We start from the raw sequence: 13,815 nt of genomic DNA, 5'->3' as shown, positions 1-13,815 counted from the left end.
AGGGCATTCTGGATCCTGTCCTGCTGTCTGGGCTGCATTGAGATCCTTGTCTCAAACTGGTTGAGAATTATGGAGAATTTCCCACCTGCAGGCAGGGGTATCCTATTAAAATAACTGAAACTGAGACCAGGCCTGAAGAGTCCCTGAGCAGACAAAGCCAGCCAGACCTCAACAGTGAACTTAACCTTCCTGGGTTTCCAAACATAAGGGAACTGTATTTTGGGCTATTTCTTGTAAATGCCTATATCAAAGAAAAATGAAACTTAAGACCACCCAATGAGAAGCAGCCTACTAGTTATATGACTATAACTAAGGACTTTCAGGGAAGCAGGAGAGTGACGACTGAGTAGGGTACTGTCTCCCTGCCTGCCTCACTGTGCTGGGTATTAGGTCATGCTGCTCAACTTGGGACTCTCCCTTTCATAGCTGGCCTTGGGACCTCAGGACTGGAACTGCAGACCACATGCCCTCTGTGCCAGCTGGCTCCCTGACACCCCTGCCAGCAGGGGGCGCTGCAGAGACTGGCAGAGGAAGGAGGCCATGCTCCCTCCTGTTTGCTTCCTTAGATTTCTCCAAGTTACCCGACCTTACTTCTCTCCTCCCAGCAGGAGCAATTTGTTCCAGTAACAACAGCTGGTTCCAGTGGTAGGTTTTCCCACTCTCACAGAACCTGCCTTGTTGGGCCCTCTTGGAGACCCTAGGACTGGCACCAGCCAGCGCCCCCTCCCTGGAAGCCTGGGTCCCAGCCACACAATAACCCTCTTCCAAGCTGGGAGTGGGGGCCCTGCACCCCTGAGAAGCACACCTGTCTTAGAGGCCTGCATTTCAATTCATGGGAGCCCTCCTGCTAGTTTTTACCTTTTGGTAATTCGAGCATGAGTGTCCCCCTCCCCTCCCCTCTACAGGGTGGTAGAAGTTAAAGCTATTGCCTCCATGAACACTTTTGTCCCCACTGGTCTTTTCAGTTCTCCAGTGCCAAGTCAGCAATTCTTTACATAAACTTTTGTCTGTGGAAGTAACTATAATTGCTGTGTCCTGACTTGCCCCTGGCTGATACACTGAGGGACAGGTTTCAGCTCTAGTGAGGAGCAGGAGTTGAAGGTGTTGTTGTTCACACGGACTCTGGGAGTCTTGACAGCCAGTGATGCTGCTTCAGGGTTCGAGGGCAGAGCTGAGACCAAACATGCTCACCCTTTTGGGCACATTTACTAGCAACAGAAAGGCACTGAGGAACAAGATGGTGAGCAGATTATGTTTTATTGTTTCATGCATGAAGGGGACTGCCAAGGAACCCTGGGGAATGGCATAAAAACTACTATTTGGTGTTCTGAGGGCAGCTGCAGAGATGGGGCCAGAGGTCAGAAGACGAGCATTTGTGAAAGGACACAAATTTCTGAACTCCAGGACAGAGTTTGAGGTCTTCATTAAATGTCTCAGCTACACATCCAGGCCCAGGGAAGATGAAGTCGCCCTTTTCATGTCTCAAATTCTGCTGTTCTTGGCCAAGGTCCACATCAGCAGCAGCCTCCAGAGTGCTGGCTGCTCCCCCCTCCGCAGCAGCTGGAGCCCCCTGAGGAATGGCTGCAGCAGCCAGAGCTCTGGGGCTTGTGGCAGTGGGACCTGCGGTGGCGCCTGTGGTGGCTCAGGCAGCAGCCACCACCCCCAGAGCTGCAGCAGCCGCCACCCCCAGAGCTGGAGCCACAGCAGCCCCCAGAGCTGGAGCCACAGCAGCCCCCAGAGCTGACACTGCAGCAGGAAGAGACGGGAGGGCACTTAGGGGGACACTTTGGGGGGCATTTTGGGGCAGGGCACTTGGGAGGGCACTTGGGGGTGCACTTGGGAGGGGGCTGGCACTGCTGCTGGCTCTGCTGGCAGGACATCTCGGCAGGCGGGCGCTCAGGAGCTGAGGGAGAGTCAAAGAGCAAGTCAGACCCGGACACAGCGGCCACCCCTGCCTGTTCTTGTCCTTTCAGCACCATTTCTAGTCCCTTGCTTTTGAAAGTCTTGTGATGAGACACAGGAACATCACCTCTGACATTTTTATCACTGTTAATAGTTTATCAAGTTCTTTCTTTCACAGGGTCTCATTCCAAACCACATTTGAGATGTTGTCAAGCAATGTATAATCTACACATGTGTAAAGAAAGTTGCTGCTCATTAAAAGCTCCTAAATGTAGGAGAAAAGACAGGGAAATAAATTGGCTTGAGGTCAGCATTCATTCCACTACGTCATCAAGGATTCTGAAAATGTCCAATGTTGGGACCAGTTCAGCCATGAAAGCCTTTTAAAGGAAATATCAAAAGCATTCCTACTTGGAAGAATTTCTGATATGTTTTGGTTTTGCAGCAATGTAGAAAAATATAACTGCAAAGGACCTCAGAGTCGATTTGTTCCAACCAACTCAAAGTAGAAATAAAAAACCTGAAGCCAAAAGAGGTGAATTCGCTGGCCTGGTGCTATTCCCTAGCATGTCACAGTTGGTTCTGACTCCCAATCCATGGCTCTGTGCTTCAAAGAACTCTGCCTCCCAGGCCTGTCCCCAAATGCTGTCATAGGCTTCTCAACTCCAGTGTGTGCTCAATTTTCTACCATGATCCCCTGGTTGGCATCTAACAAGAACTCACAAGCATCTCTAAATGCCAACATCCATAGCACACCTTTTTACAAATGGATATGGCTGTATTTCCAAATCTTACAGCATAATCTAGTGGAAAAGGTTTTTATTCCCTAAAACCAGAGAAACACACAGCAACTGGAAACAATTTGGTTTCTCTGAAACTGTAGTATATAGCCCCATATATCTTCCCAGTTGCTCAAGATCTCTCCCATTGCACCCCACCCCTCACCCTCCTCTTCCCAATCTCCTGTCCCCTCCTGCCTTGCCAATCATAACACCAGCCTGGGAGAACCTGCTGAGCCTCACCTCCTGCTCTGGGCTGAGCCTCCCTTTGCAGAAGCCCTTGCTCCTGTTCCCATGGGTCACCTACCGGGTCAAAGGCAGCACTGGGTCCGTCAGCTCCTCAGGAGGTGAGTGGATGCAGGTGCTCTGGCTCTGAGCCCTTTTATTCTGGCCTGGGCTCTGCCCCCAGCTGTGAGACAGGGCCTGGGCATGAGAGGACCCGCCTCCTGCCACCCATGTGGGTCTTGTGACTGGTGGTGACTGGAGTCCTACATGCGCCTCTCTTCATGGGGCTCCAGGCAGCTGCTCCAAGCTAGGAAAGAGCTTGCTCGAAATGGGGACTTATGGTGGGTCAAAAGGGACATCACCATTTCTGCAGTCCTCAGCTGCCTTATTTCCTATTAAGGATGGTTCTCTTCACACTTATGTATCCCGGTCACACAACTCCTTTCCTTCCATCCTACATACTAATTTTCTATCTACACCTTTGCCTTCGGATGGCTTGGCGTAAAAATACACATATCTGATTAGTGGCAGGGGGTTGTGTGCATGAGTGTATAGCACAGTTTTGAGAAAAGAGGCCTTGGAGACCCTAGCATAGTATCCAACTTTTTTGAACCTCAGCTTTCTGATATTTTAAATGGGGATAAAGATACAAATATCTTCTTTGTAGGGTTTCAAAATTAATTAAGATGGCAAAGGGGAAGTAGCCAAGGTAGTATGAGGCATGTGGTTATAATCAGGAAATGGATGGATAAATATATATAGTCATGAAGAAATAGGCACAGACATGGATATTTAATGGACATTGGGAATTTTTTAAAGCCACTGTTATATTTCAAGATAAGCAGAGCTTACTAAAACTAAATGTCATTTTTTATCGCCTATTTACCTCAATCAGTTTGGCTTTATGAAAGTAGATGTAGAAGGGGTATAGGAAAAGGACTAAAGAGAAGCATAGTGTGCAAATTATAGCATGAGAAGAATTTGCTGTTTCCTGGGGCAAATCTAAAGGGAAGAGGTAAAATAAAAATGGGAAAAGGGAAGAGAAGAGCCAATGAGGTGAACGGTGACTTGGAGTGGAGTATCTAGTACATGCAATAACAAACTTGTTCAATATTCAATTTGAAATTATTTGTTTCATTGCAATATAAAATTCCTGGTTTAATTTCCCAGTTTTTCATACTAAAAAATAACCAAATGGGAATTCTAAAAAATGAAAAATATAATACCTGAAAAAATAAATATGTTCAAAATTAAATATAATGTTAAAAATTAATTGGATGGTTTCAGCAGTTTGTAAACTACAAAAGAATAGATTGGTGAACTTGAACTTGAATAAATTATTCAGACTGAACTGAAAAGAGGGAATAGATTGGAAAAACATGAACACATAATCAGTGACTCATTGAATAATATCAGTCTAACAGCTATGTATTGAGAATCTCAGAAAAAGAAAAAAAGAACAAGGGAAAAAGTATGTTTTTAAATAATGGTCAAATTTTTTTCCAAATGTGATTAAAGTATTAACTTGTAGAAGCAAAAGGTAAATAAATCCCAAGCAGGTTAAATACATAGGAAGCACGCAGGTCCAGAAAGAGAATACAAGTTAGTCTTGGAATACAGGTGAAGAGTGAGGAATTCCTAAGAAGGGTGTCTAGGAAAGGTTTGTTAAGGAGGTCTGGTAGGATAAAGGCTTTAGAGGTGGTGAGACTTAGATCTAGATAGGAGGAGATAGTGGGAGGAGGGAGGAGGGCTTTATACAGAGAAGGAGTGGTGTGACAGTGACAATATGCACTGGGCAGAGGCAGCAGGTGGTCTTTTGTGACCTGTGAGTGGTCCAGCCTGATTGGAAGGCAGAGTGTGTGACAGAGAGCAAGACACAGGTAAGGCTGAAAAGAAGACTGGGTCCAGCATGTGGACCCAGAGCAAGTCACGGGTTTTATTGGATGTTCGCCAGAAATCCACTGAAAGCTTTAGTTGAATTTCACTGTCGTTATTCATATGTTTGTTGTTTTAGCAGGGGAAACACAATCACATTAACGCTGGATCCTAAGACAGAAGAGGACTTAGGGAGGGACCCTGGGGCAGAGGGCCACAGCCATAAGGAAATGAGTTGAGGAAACACCATTGCCAATAATCCCCCAAATGTTATTCCGTATTTACACTCCCATATTCACAATTTCCAAATCAAAGAAACCCTAAAAATTGAGTTTCTGTCTGATTGTTGAAAATGCTCATTTGGTAGCAAAAACGTGACCTGAACTGACAGTGAGCTCACTTCACCTTACTGCAAATATTCATATGTTCTGTTGTAAAAAATATTAATGCCCTTCCCAAGGGGATAGGAGCCCTAAAGCCATAGGGATGGGGGGTCTGGACTTCCCACTTTGCCTGCCTAAGAGGTGGTAGAATCCTTGGTTCAAATTCCATGGTGTTGGGAGTGGACATGACCAATTCTGAAGTATACCTATAGATTACCAATAAATTCTATTCACTGTATTATCCTCCTTAAAATAAAATTATGAATTTCAAAATGCATCTGTTGCCAAGGATCTAGGATGAGTCATTAGAGGAATGAAGAAATCTAACATTTTTCAGGAGTAACAACTCATCCTTGACAATCACTATTTTGTCTAAAAGAGCCTCATTGTATCAGTCTGTCTGCCCAAATTTTCAGACTTGAACAAGCCTCATATTCTTCCCCTTTTTTAACTGAAACCCCAAGATTTTCCTGACTAATAATCATAGCTGCATCCCTAATTCATAATGCATTTTATATGTTATATATTTTTATATGTTCTTTTATTATTCTCAACTATTCTGTTAATACAGTATTCAGTGAGGCCCCAGAAGAACAGAAGTGTGGGCATGTTTACTCAAAGCCCTCCTAAGGATCCTTGTGCTTTTTGTCTCTTTCTCCTTTTGCCTATTAACCTTATTGACCAGTCATTAATATAATAACTTTTCTTTGTGTTAAAATTCTTTATGTTATAATTTTTCAAGACTGGAATTTCCTGCTTATAATTTTTTCAGGTTGCCATCAGCATTCCATTGCAGACTTGGGAGGAAGGTTAGAAAGTGAGTGTTTTGAGCTATTGGACAAGTTGCTGAATAATTATGATAATGACAATCACAGATAATCTACTCACAAAAGCCATAATATCCTAGATAACCTGCTCTCCCATAATCAGCACACAGCTCCCGAGGGGGAAAATAAGAACTCTCTATGGATTCTTAAAGCTGCACTTGCTCGCGTGTATTTGCATGTATTCCTGCCTTGTACTATAGAGACTTTTTATTTTTAATGGAAAGGAGTTGGTTGGGCTGGAGAGAAGGGGACGAGATGATTTGCTGTTGAATTGGGAGGGCCTGGAGGGCAAGGTCTGAGTTCCTTTCCTCTAACTCAATAGCTCTCAATGGTGTCCGTGGGGGGGGGGGGGCACGGATTTTGTAGCCTTCCACTTCTACCCCAAACCCTGAGAGAGGGCATTTGACAACCTGGAGACGTGTTTGGTCATCGCAGCTGCCGTCATCTCGTGGGTAGAAGCCAGGGATGCTGCTAAACAGCCTACGCGGCACAACGTGGGCCTCACAGAGAAGGATCATCTGGCCCAAATTATCAGTAGGGCGGAGGTTGGGAAACCCTGCTTCGGTACAGGATGATTGAGACCATGCTCGTTGGAAACACCTCCTGGACTTTTGATGGCACGAAACAAACTTCTGAAGAATGCTGATGAGATGCTATGGAAATGACTGATGAATTAATCGATTGCTCAACCCAGCTTTTTTATTCAGGCCGGGTCAGGCTAGGACGCCTTTCAGTGACTAAGGAGCCAATCCCGATCCAAGCCTAAATGGTATTCCTGACGGATTGCAAAGCCTCCCCTGTCTGGTATTTCCTCTCCCTCTGGCGGACCCAAGGAGCAGTGGACGGCGAACTGGCTGCGCGGCACCACACACGGGCGCCATTGCTGGCGGTCGCTCCCCTCCCTGTTCTGACCCGGTGCTCACCCTGACAGCCGGCTTCCTTCCCCCAGGTTTTTCACTTCCTCTAGCCTCGGCTCGGCGGCGTTTTGCCTAAGCCACTGTCCACCACCAACTCATCTCACCCCTCTCCTCTCTGCTCTTCCAGGTCCCATCGCTGCTTCAATTCCTCCTCCTTGAACCCCTCCCCACACCCGGCTTTTCGCGCCTCCCTTCAGCCTCTGCTCAGGCCTGACCTCCATGGCCGACCTCAATCTTCACACAGGCAGTCCGCAAGCCAGTCATCTCCTCTTTTCTCTACCTCTCTTCTTTGGGGTGAATATTTCACTGACAAAAGAAAATATATTTTCAGTGCATTATAATTGTGGTCCCCAGCCCAGGGCCACTGGAGCTGGGCCGCACAGCAGGAGGCGAGCGCGGCTGCGGGAGCGACGCTTCATCTGTGTTCACAGCAGCTCCCCGTCACTCGCGGGCGTCGCGCCTGAGCCCGCCTCCCCTCTCCCGCCCCCGCCCCCGCCGTCTGTGGAAAAATCGTCTTCCTTGAAGCCGGTCCCTGGTGCCAAAGAACAAAAAAGGTTGAGGACCGCTGCTTTGTAGTATACAAAGTATTTTTAAATAATTTATCTCATTTAATCCTCAGTGTGACCCAGAGGTGTGTACATGGTTTTAGTCACATTTTATAGATAGGGGAACTGAGTTCAGGGAAGTCGCCTAAGCGGAGACCTCCCACTTAGTGAGTGGAAGAGCTGGCTGGAAGCCTGCCAGCTTCTTATTGTCGCCTCTCCCATGCGGGTTCCACTGCCGCGAGCTGGCGGGGAGGAGGACGGGCCGTGCACCAGTGGGACCCTCTTCCCGCACACCATGCCCATGGGGTCCCCTCCCTTCTCCTGCTGTCTGGGATGCATGCCAGGTCATGTCCACTGCTAACCTTGTTCTTATTTCCAAAGCGGTTGGTGTACTTTGGTGTATTATATAACTTATAAAAAAAAATGTCCACTGTTTATCTGGTTTTATCTGCCAGAATTTAAACTCCTTGAGAACAAAGATCTTTGGCTGTTTTTTGTTTGTTTGTTTGTTTGTTTGTTTGTTTGTTTGTTTGTTTGTTTGTTTGTTTTACCACTGATCTTTACCAAGCATCCAGATTAGTGCCTGGCATATAATAAAATCTCAGTTACTATTTGAGTAAATATCTGTTGAATACATAGATAAATGCAGTCCATTTCCAAACGGTTCTGACTATTATTGTACGTTTCTTTATTTCTAGAAAGAATATTCTTATGGTTTCTATTCATTGAATTTAAACTCAAGTTTTACAAGAAAAAAACCTGATTCTTTTTCTGAATGAAAGAAAGCATTAAAAGTCATGGAAGATGGCAGCGTGCTACTCCTTTCAAAACATAATATTCCCCTTCCTTCCACAGGGAAGTGGACCAAGTTTTGGAGCAAGATACGCCTAGGATTGGATTCTAGCACTTTCAGATCTTAGATGTGTGACCAAACTAGTTTACCTGTCAAGATTTTGTTTTTTCTAATGTCTGTAAAATGGAGTGAATATTAACACATTTTCAGGTTGTTGTAAGAGTGAAATCCTTCCTTGTCCTAACTCAGGTGGTGGGTGGCACACAGGAAATTACCGTCCTCCAGCCTCATGCCTTGACCTGAGTTGCCCACGGTGCCCTGGTGTGCGTCATCTGCGTGAAACAGAACAGCACCGTCGTGCAGCACTATTAAGAATGAGAGTTCTTCACCATTTGGCATGATGTCACCCTTGGCCCCTACTAAAATTTTAATCAGCCAGGATTTCTTCATTCATGCAGCTGTACACACACTCACGCATCTTTCCACAAGTGCAGCTGATCTTTGACTTAAATTTAGAACTTCAGGTTTAACTTAACTACATTTTATTGTGTCAGATTGAGTCCGTTCTGCTAACCTATGTCGAATCAGAAGTGTACTCTTCAATTCTCCCTCATAAATTGAAGTCTCCTGAAACTTAGGTCAGTTTCTTTTAAAGTCTCTCTCCAAGCTGTTGATAAGAAGTTCACTGGAACAGGACTTAGAATGGAATTCTGGGACCAGTAGGAAACTTCCATACAGTACTAGGAACTAGGAAGGATGTTTAATGAATGAACAACTGCAACCTCCCCTCCCACCTCCCTGGACTATCATTATGTCAGTGATGCTGACAGCTTGCCTGCTCCTACCTTTGCCTTGAAGACTCTCCTTTCTCCTCTGTCAGCTAACTCCCACTTGTCTGTCATATCTCTGGTTTGTAGTTGCCTCCACTAGACACTGGGCCCATTAAACTATCCATCCTTTGGACTTTCATGGTACCTTGTGCCTTCCATGTTGGGCTTTCATCATACTAATTGTCTGCCCTGCTGCCATTGTATCTCCACGATCAATCCCAGTTCCTGGCAGATAGGAGAGTCTCAACAAGTAGTTGTCAAATTAATGAATGTGTTGATACAAGTTGATAAGTGGTTTTCTCTCTGATGGACACAACACTAGAGAATAGAGGAAAGGTGTTGACCCAGCTCAGGGTCCCTATGGCAAGATGCGGTGAGGAACATGATGGGTAGATTTGGCACAGCTCAGGTTACTCCCAGACCTCTAAATACTTCCAGGTTAGCCTTCCAGATCAGGAAGCATCACCTTTTGAAGGAATGATCTGGATAGTCCCTGGCAATGGGAAGCATGTGGATCATCAAGCCTCACCCTGTCTTCCTGACCAGTCTAAGGCACGGGCATGATGATGCTCTGGGATGTCCCACATGCCAGAATTCAGGAGTATGCCATGGCCGGGGACCAAGTCTTAGTCACCACTTGGCTATTCTCCGGTACAGCAATGAAGTATCCACATGTGCCCTGCGTGTCTTTGGATAACTGCTATCTACCTAAGTATTCTAAGAGAAGCAGCTGATCTATTTCTGGTGCATGACAGTTCTATTCGCTTATGCATTCAAGTCTGTTATAGCCTATAAGACAAACTGTGGGATGTGGAATTTCTCTGAGTTAATGTTAATGTGGAATCTCTGAGTTAGTGTTCAGGAAATGCCTAGGTGAAGGGGAGATATACCATAGCTAGGCCCCCATCTCTCAGTAAAGGTGTCTGTAACACATGCCAGACTCCAATTCGCTCAGCCACGCACAGAGCCCCATTCTGGCTGTTTTTGGTGGCAGTGAAGTTGTGGATTTAACTGAGAGAAAGAAAAAGACTCTTACCTCTTAAGGTGCTTCTAGACTGAGGAGTGGAAAACTTGACTCCACATATAGGGAAATTACAATTTTGTGGGGAGCACAAACAAAAAGCAATTAATAGTTCCATTTTCAGCACTATGTTCATATCCTACTCAGGCTGTGGCCAGATACGTTCAGTTTCAAGTCTCCTACATTTTGAGTAAGCTCATACATCTGGGTAATAGTTATTTGCAGCAAGAGTTTTCACCTCCAACTGATCAGAATTTTCAAATGAATTCTCATTCTGGAAATTCAAATTAAGTAGGTCTGAGACAGATCCCGGGAGTCCATGTCTTTAAGTGAGTGTCCCAGGTAAGTTCACTCAAATATGGTGCCTGCCACAAGGAGGCATCGTGGATTTCTGGGAACATCTGGTGCAATTCCTTCATTGCATAGTGAAGATCCCATGGAAGGAGGTTTAGAAAGAGTAAAAGGACAGAGAATTGCAGAGAGATGTAAGCGGATTCTAAGGAGAAGCCTGGTCTTTGAGGCTCTTCTATTTACTTGGACCAATGAGCCCTCCTGCCTGGAAGCCGGGTCCGCCTTTTTCTGAGACCACAACGATTGGGTGTCAGGCACAGGAGTCTGGCCTGGCGTCTGCCTTGTAGTGTTTGTGACTTGGCCAATGCACGGGTATTTCTGGGCAACAGTTCGCCAAACTCGGAAACGCAACCTGTGTGCTTCCTAACATTAGTGTGAGATGCAGAGAGAAGTCTCTCTGGAGAGTTTTTGAACACCGTGAAGAGCTTGATAAATGGTCTCTTTTGCTCCTTTGAGTCCTCAGCCCTGGTCCTGGGGACAATTTAAGTTTTATTCAAATGGTAGAAAGAAAGGGCAGAGAGAAGGAGGCAAGTCATCAGCAAGACGGTGGATGGTGGGGAGCAGGAGGGATGGCCGTTGGGGAAGGGTCGCTGGGCTACTGCTGAAGGAGTAGAGGATATTCAAACCATGCTCCCGAGGTTGCAGCCCCTGTTGCCAAGCCCTGAGCTTCTAAAGCACATGGACAGATGTACACAGACACATAGGCCCACACATAGAGACATGCAAAACACGGATGCACACACTCCTGTGTGCCCTGTCCTCTGGGGTGCTTGACTCCCGCTGTGCAGATGCTCTGGGGGAGCACGGGCCAGGGGGAGCTTCCTGACTCAGCTCTAGCCTGGCTCACCCAGGCACTCCTCTATTCTGTCATCATCCCATCCCTGTCACATCCAGGCAGATATCTGCATTGGATAATGTTATTTGGGATCCAGAGTCTGTCCCCAGAGGGCAGTGCAGGGCAGGGAACATTGCTCATGCAGGAAAAGCCTGTGTGGGGACCTGTTCCCTGGGGGAAGTTGGGGCTTCTCTGGAGCGAATTCCATTTGCTCACAGCCAGCTCTGTGTTTTCTCTGTATCTTGAAGGGATGATCTGCCCCTGCCACCCCAGGGTTTCCCTGTCTAGCAGTGGGTTTGAGAGAATGGGGGGACACATAACAAGAACCACCCCCATCTGGAGCTTCCAAGCCTCTCCCCACCCAGGGGCTTGGTGATGGAAACTTAGGGGTGCTCTGTGGGGCTGATCTGAGCCCTGCCAGGCCCCTGCAGACATATGCCATAGAACAGAGTTAGTCCTAGGGCTGCCTGGATTTTAAAAGAGGAGACACATGGGGAAATGATGAAAAGAACCTGTTCAGTGATTGAGAGAACTCCAAGATAATGTTGGAAAATAATTGGGTATATATAGGAAAGATATATAGAAGAGGCAGAGACTGTGACTGGGATCAAAGGTGCCATGTGTGGCAGAAAGGAGTGCGGCCTGGGAGTCAGGTCTCGCTGCATGGCTTTGGCAAGTCACTTACATCCTGTGTGCTCAGGTTTCCAGCTCTGTGAAACGGAAGGATGATAATGTCTGCCTGATGGGCTGTTGTGGGAATTAGAGGACAGAGAGAGATAGACATGTGTGTGGATAGATAGACAGAAACATGTGCATACTCACATTCATACATACTGTATATTTATATATATTCATAATCTATCTGCATAAGGCATTTCACTAAACCAATGGTGACCAGATGTTACTGGGCATCAGCTACAGGTACACCAGGAGGGTTGGTTAAAACACAGCTTACCGGGCTTCACTTCCAAATCTCTGCTCATTAGGTCTGGGGTGATGCATTTGCATTTCTAACAAGGTCCTGGGAGACTCTGATGCTGCTGGTTGGGTATCGTACTTCGCAAACCAGTGTATTAGGTTGTACACTGAGAGTGAACAAAGGTTGTGTATATCCCTTTTACCAGTGCCTTTCTAGTAGGTCAGCAATGAAATATTTGTCAATAAATACATGAATGAATATATTTCACACTAAGGGGTTCAGTTTTCCCTTATATACCACAGGGTTTTGCTAGCTGGTCTCTGGGGTCTCCACCACTGACATTGCAGAACTAGACCCTTCGGGCAAGGCAAGGGCATACTCAGAGCCAGGCTCTGGGTCTGTGGTTCCCAGCTATGGCTCTGTAGCTACAGGGTCCTCTGGGGCATGGCCTGTGAGGAGGCAGGCACTGGCTCAGGCCTTCAGGTGCCCAGGCCAGAGCCAATTCCTGCTGTCATCCTCCTAAGAGGAGTCCCTTCATATTCTACAGATCACTGTGGCCTCAGGACACCAGCTCCCTGAAGAAGGGCCTGTCCTCCGGACACTCACCCTCCCACTCCAAAGCTATATGCATGCACCTCGTCTGCAAGGAGTAGGAGGAAGAGGCACCTCTGTCTCTCCTGCCCCTCAACCCATGCTGCCAAGACCACCCATGCCTAAGGAAATTTGGGATCAACTGAGGAAAGCAGAGTCAGGCTCAGACATTCTTTCCCCTTTCTCTGGTTCCAGAGGTAACACGGCTGTGACTGTGGCCTAGAGCTGGGTAACCTGCCATATCCAGGCCTGAAGACCTTTACTCCGAGACTGAGGAGCAAGAGTTATCCTCCCTGTTCCCTCACTCCCTTTGCCTCTTCCTCCACCCTTTCCAGCAGGGGCCAGGGTCACTGAGGGGAGATAGAAAACCCACAAGGCAACCTACTTGGTCTAGGCTCAGGAAGGCTTAGACTATGGGTACCATAAACCCAAGAAGAAAAGTAATAAATTAAAATTAAAACTCACACAACTTCCTACCCATTAGGATGGCTATTATCGAAACAAAACAAAACAACAAATTGAAAATAACAAATGTCGTCAAAGATTTGGAGAAATTGGGACTTGTGCACTGTTGGTGGGAATATAAAATGGTGTAGCCGCTGTTTAAGGTAGTGGGAGATATTTCAGTTCCTCAAAAACATAAAAATAAAATTATTATATGATCCAGCAATCCCACTTCTGGAAATATATCTAAAAGAATTGAAATCAGGCACTCGAGGGGGTATTTGCACACCCATGTTCATTGCAGCACTATTTATTATAAGCAAAAAGTGCAAGCAACTCAAGTGTCCATCCATCCACTGATGAATGAATTTTGTTTAAAATGTGGTATGCACATGCAGTGGAATATTATTCAGCCTTAAAAAGGAAGGAAATTACAGCATATGCTATAATATGGATGAACCGTGAGGACATTATGCTAAGTGAAATAAACCAATCACAAAAGGACAAAGAATGTGTGATTCCACTTACATGAGCTACCTGGAATAGTCAAATTCATAGAGTAGAATGGTGGCTGCCAG

The sequence above is a fragment of the Microcebus murinus genome, chromosome 2 (genome assembly GCF_040939455.1).
Source record: "Microcebus murinus isolate Inina chromosome 2, M.murinus_Inina_mat1.0, whole genome shotgun sequence".
In the NCBI taxonomy this organism is placed as follows: Eukaryota; Metazoa; Chordata; class Mammalia; order Primates; family Cheirogaleidae; genus Microcebus; species Microcebus murinus.
This window is presented reverse-complemented; position numbering follows the sequence as displayed.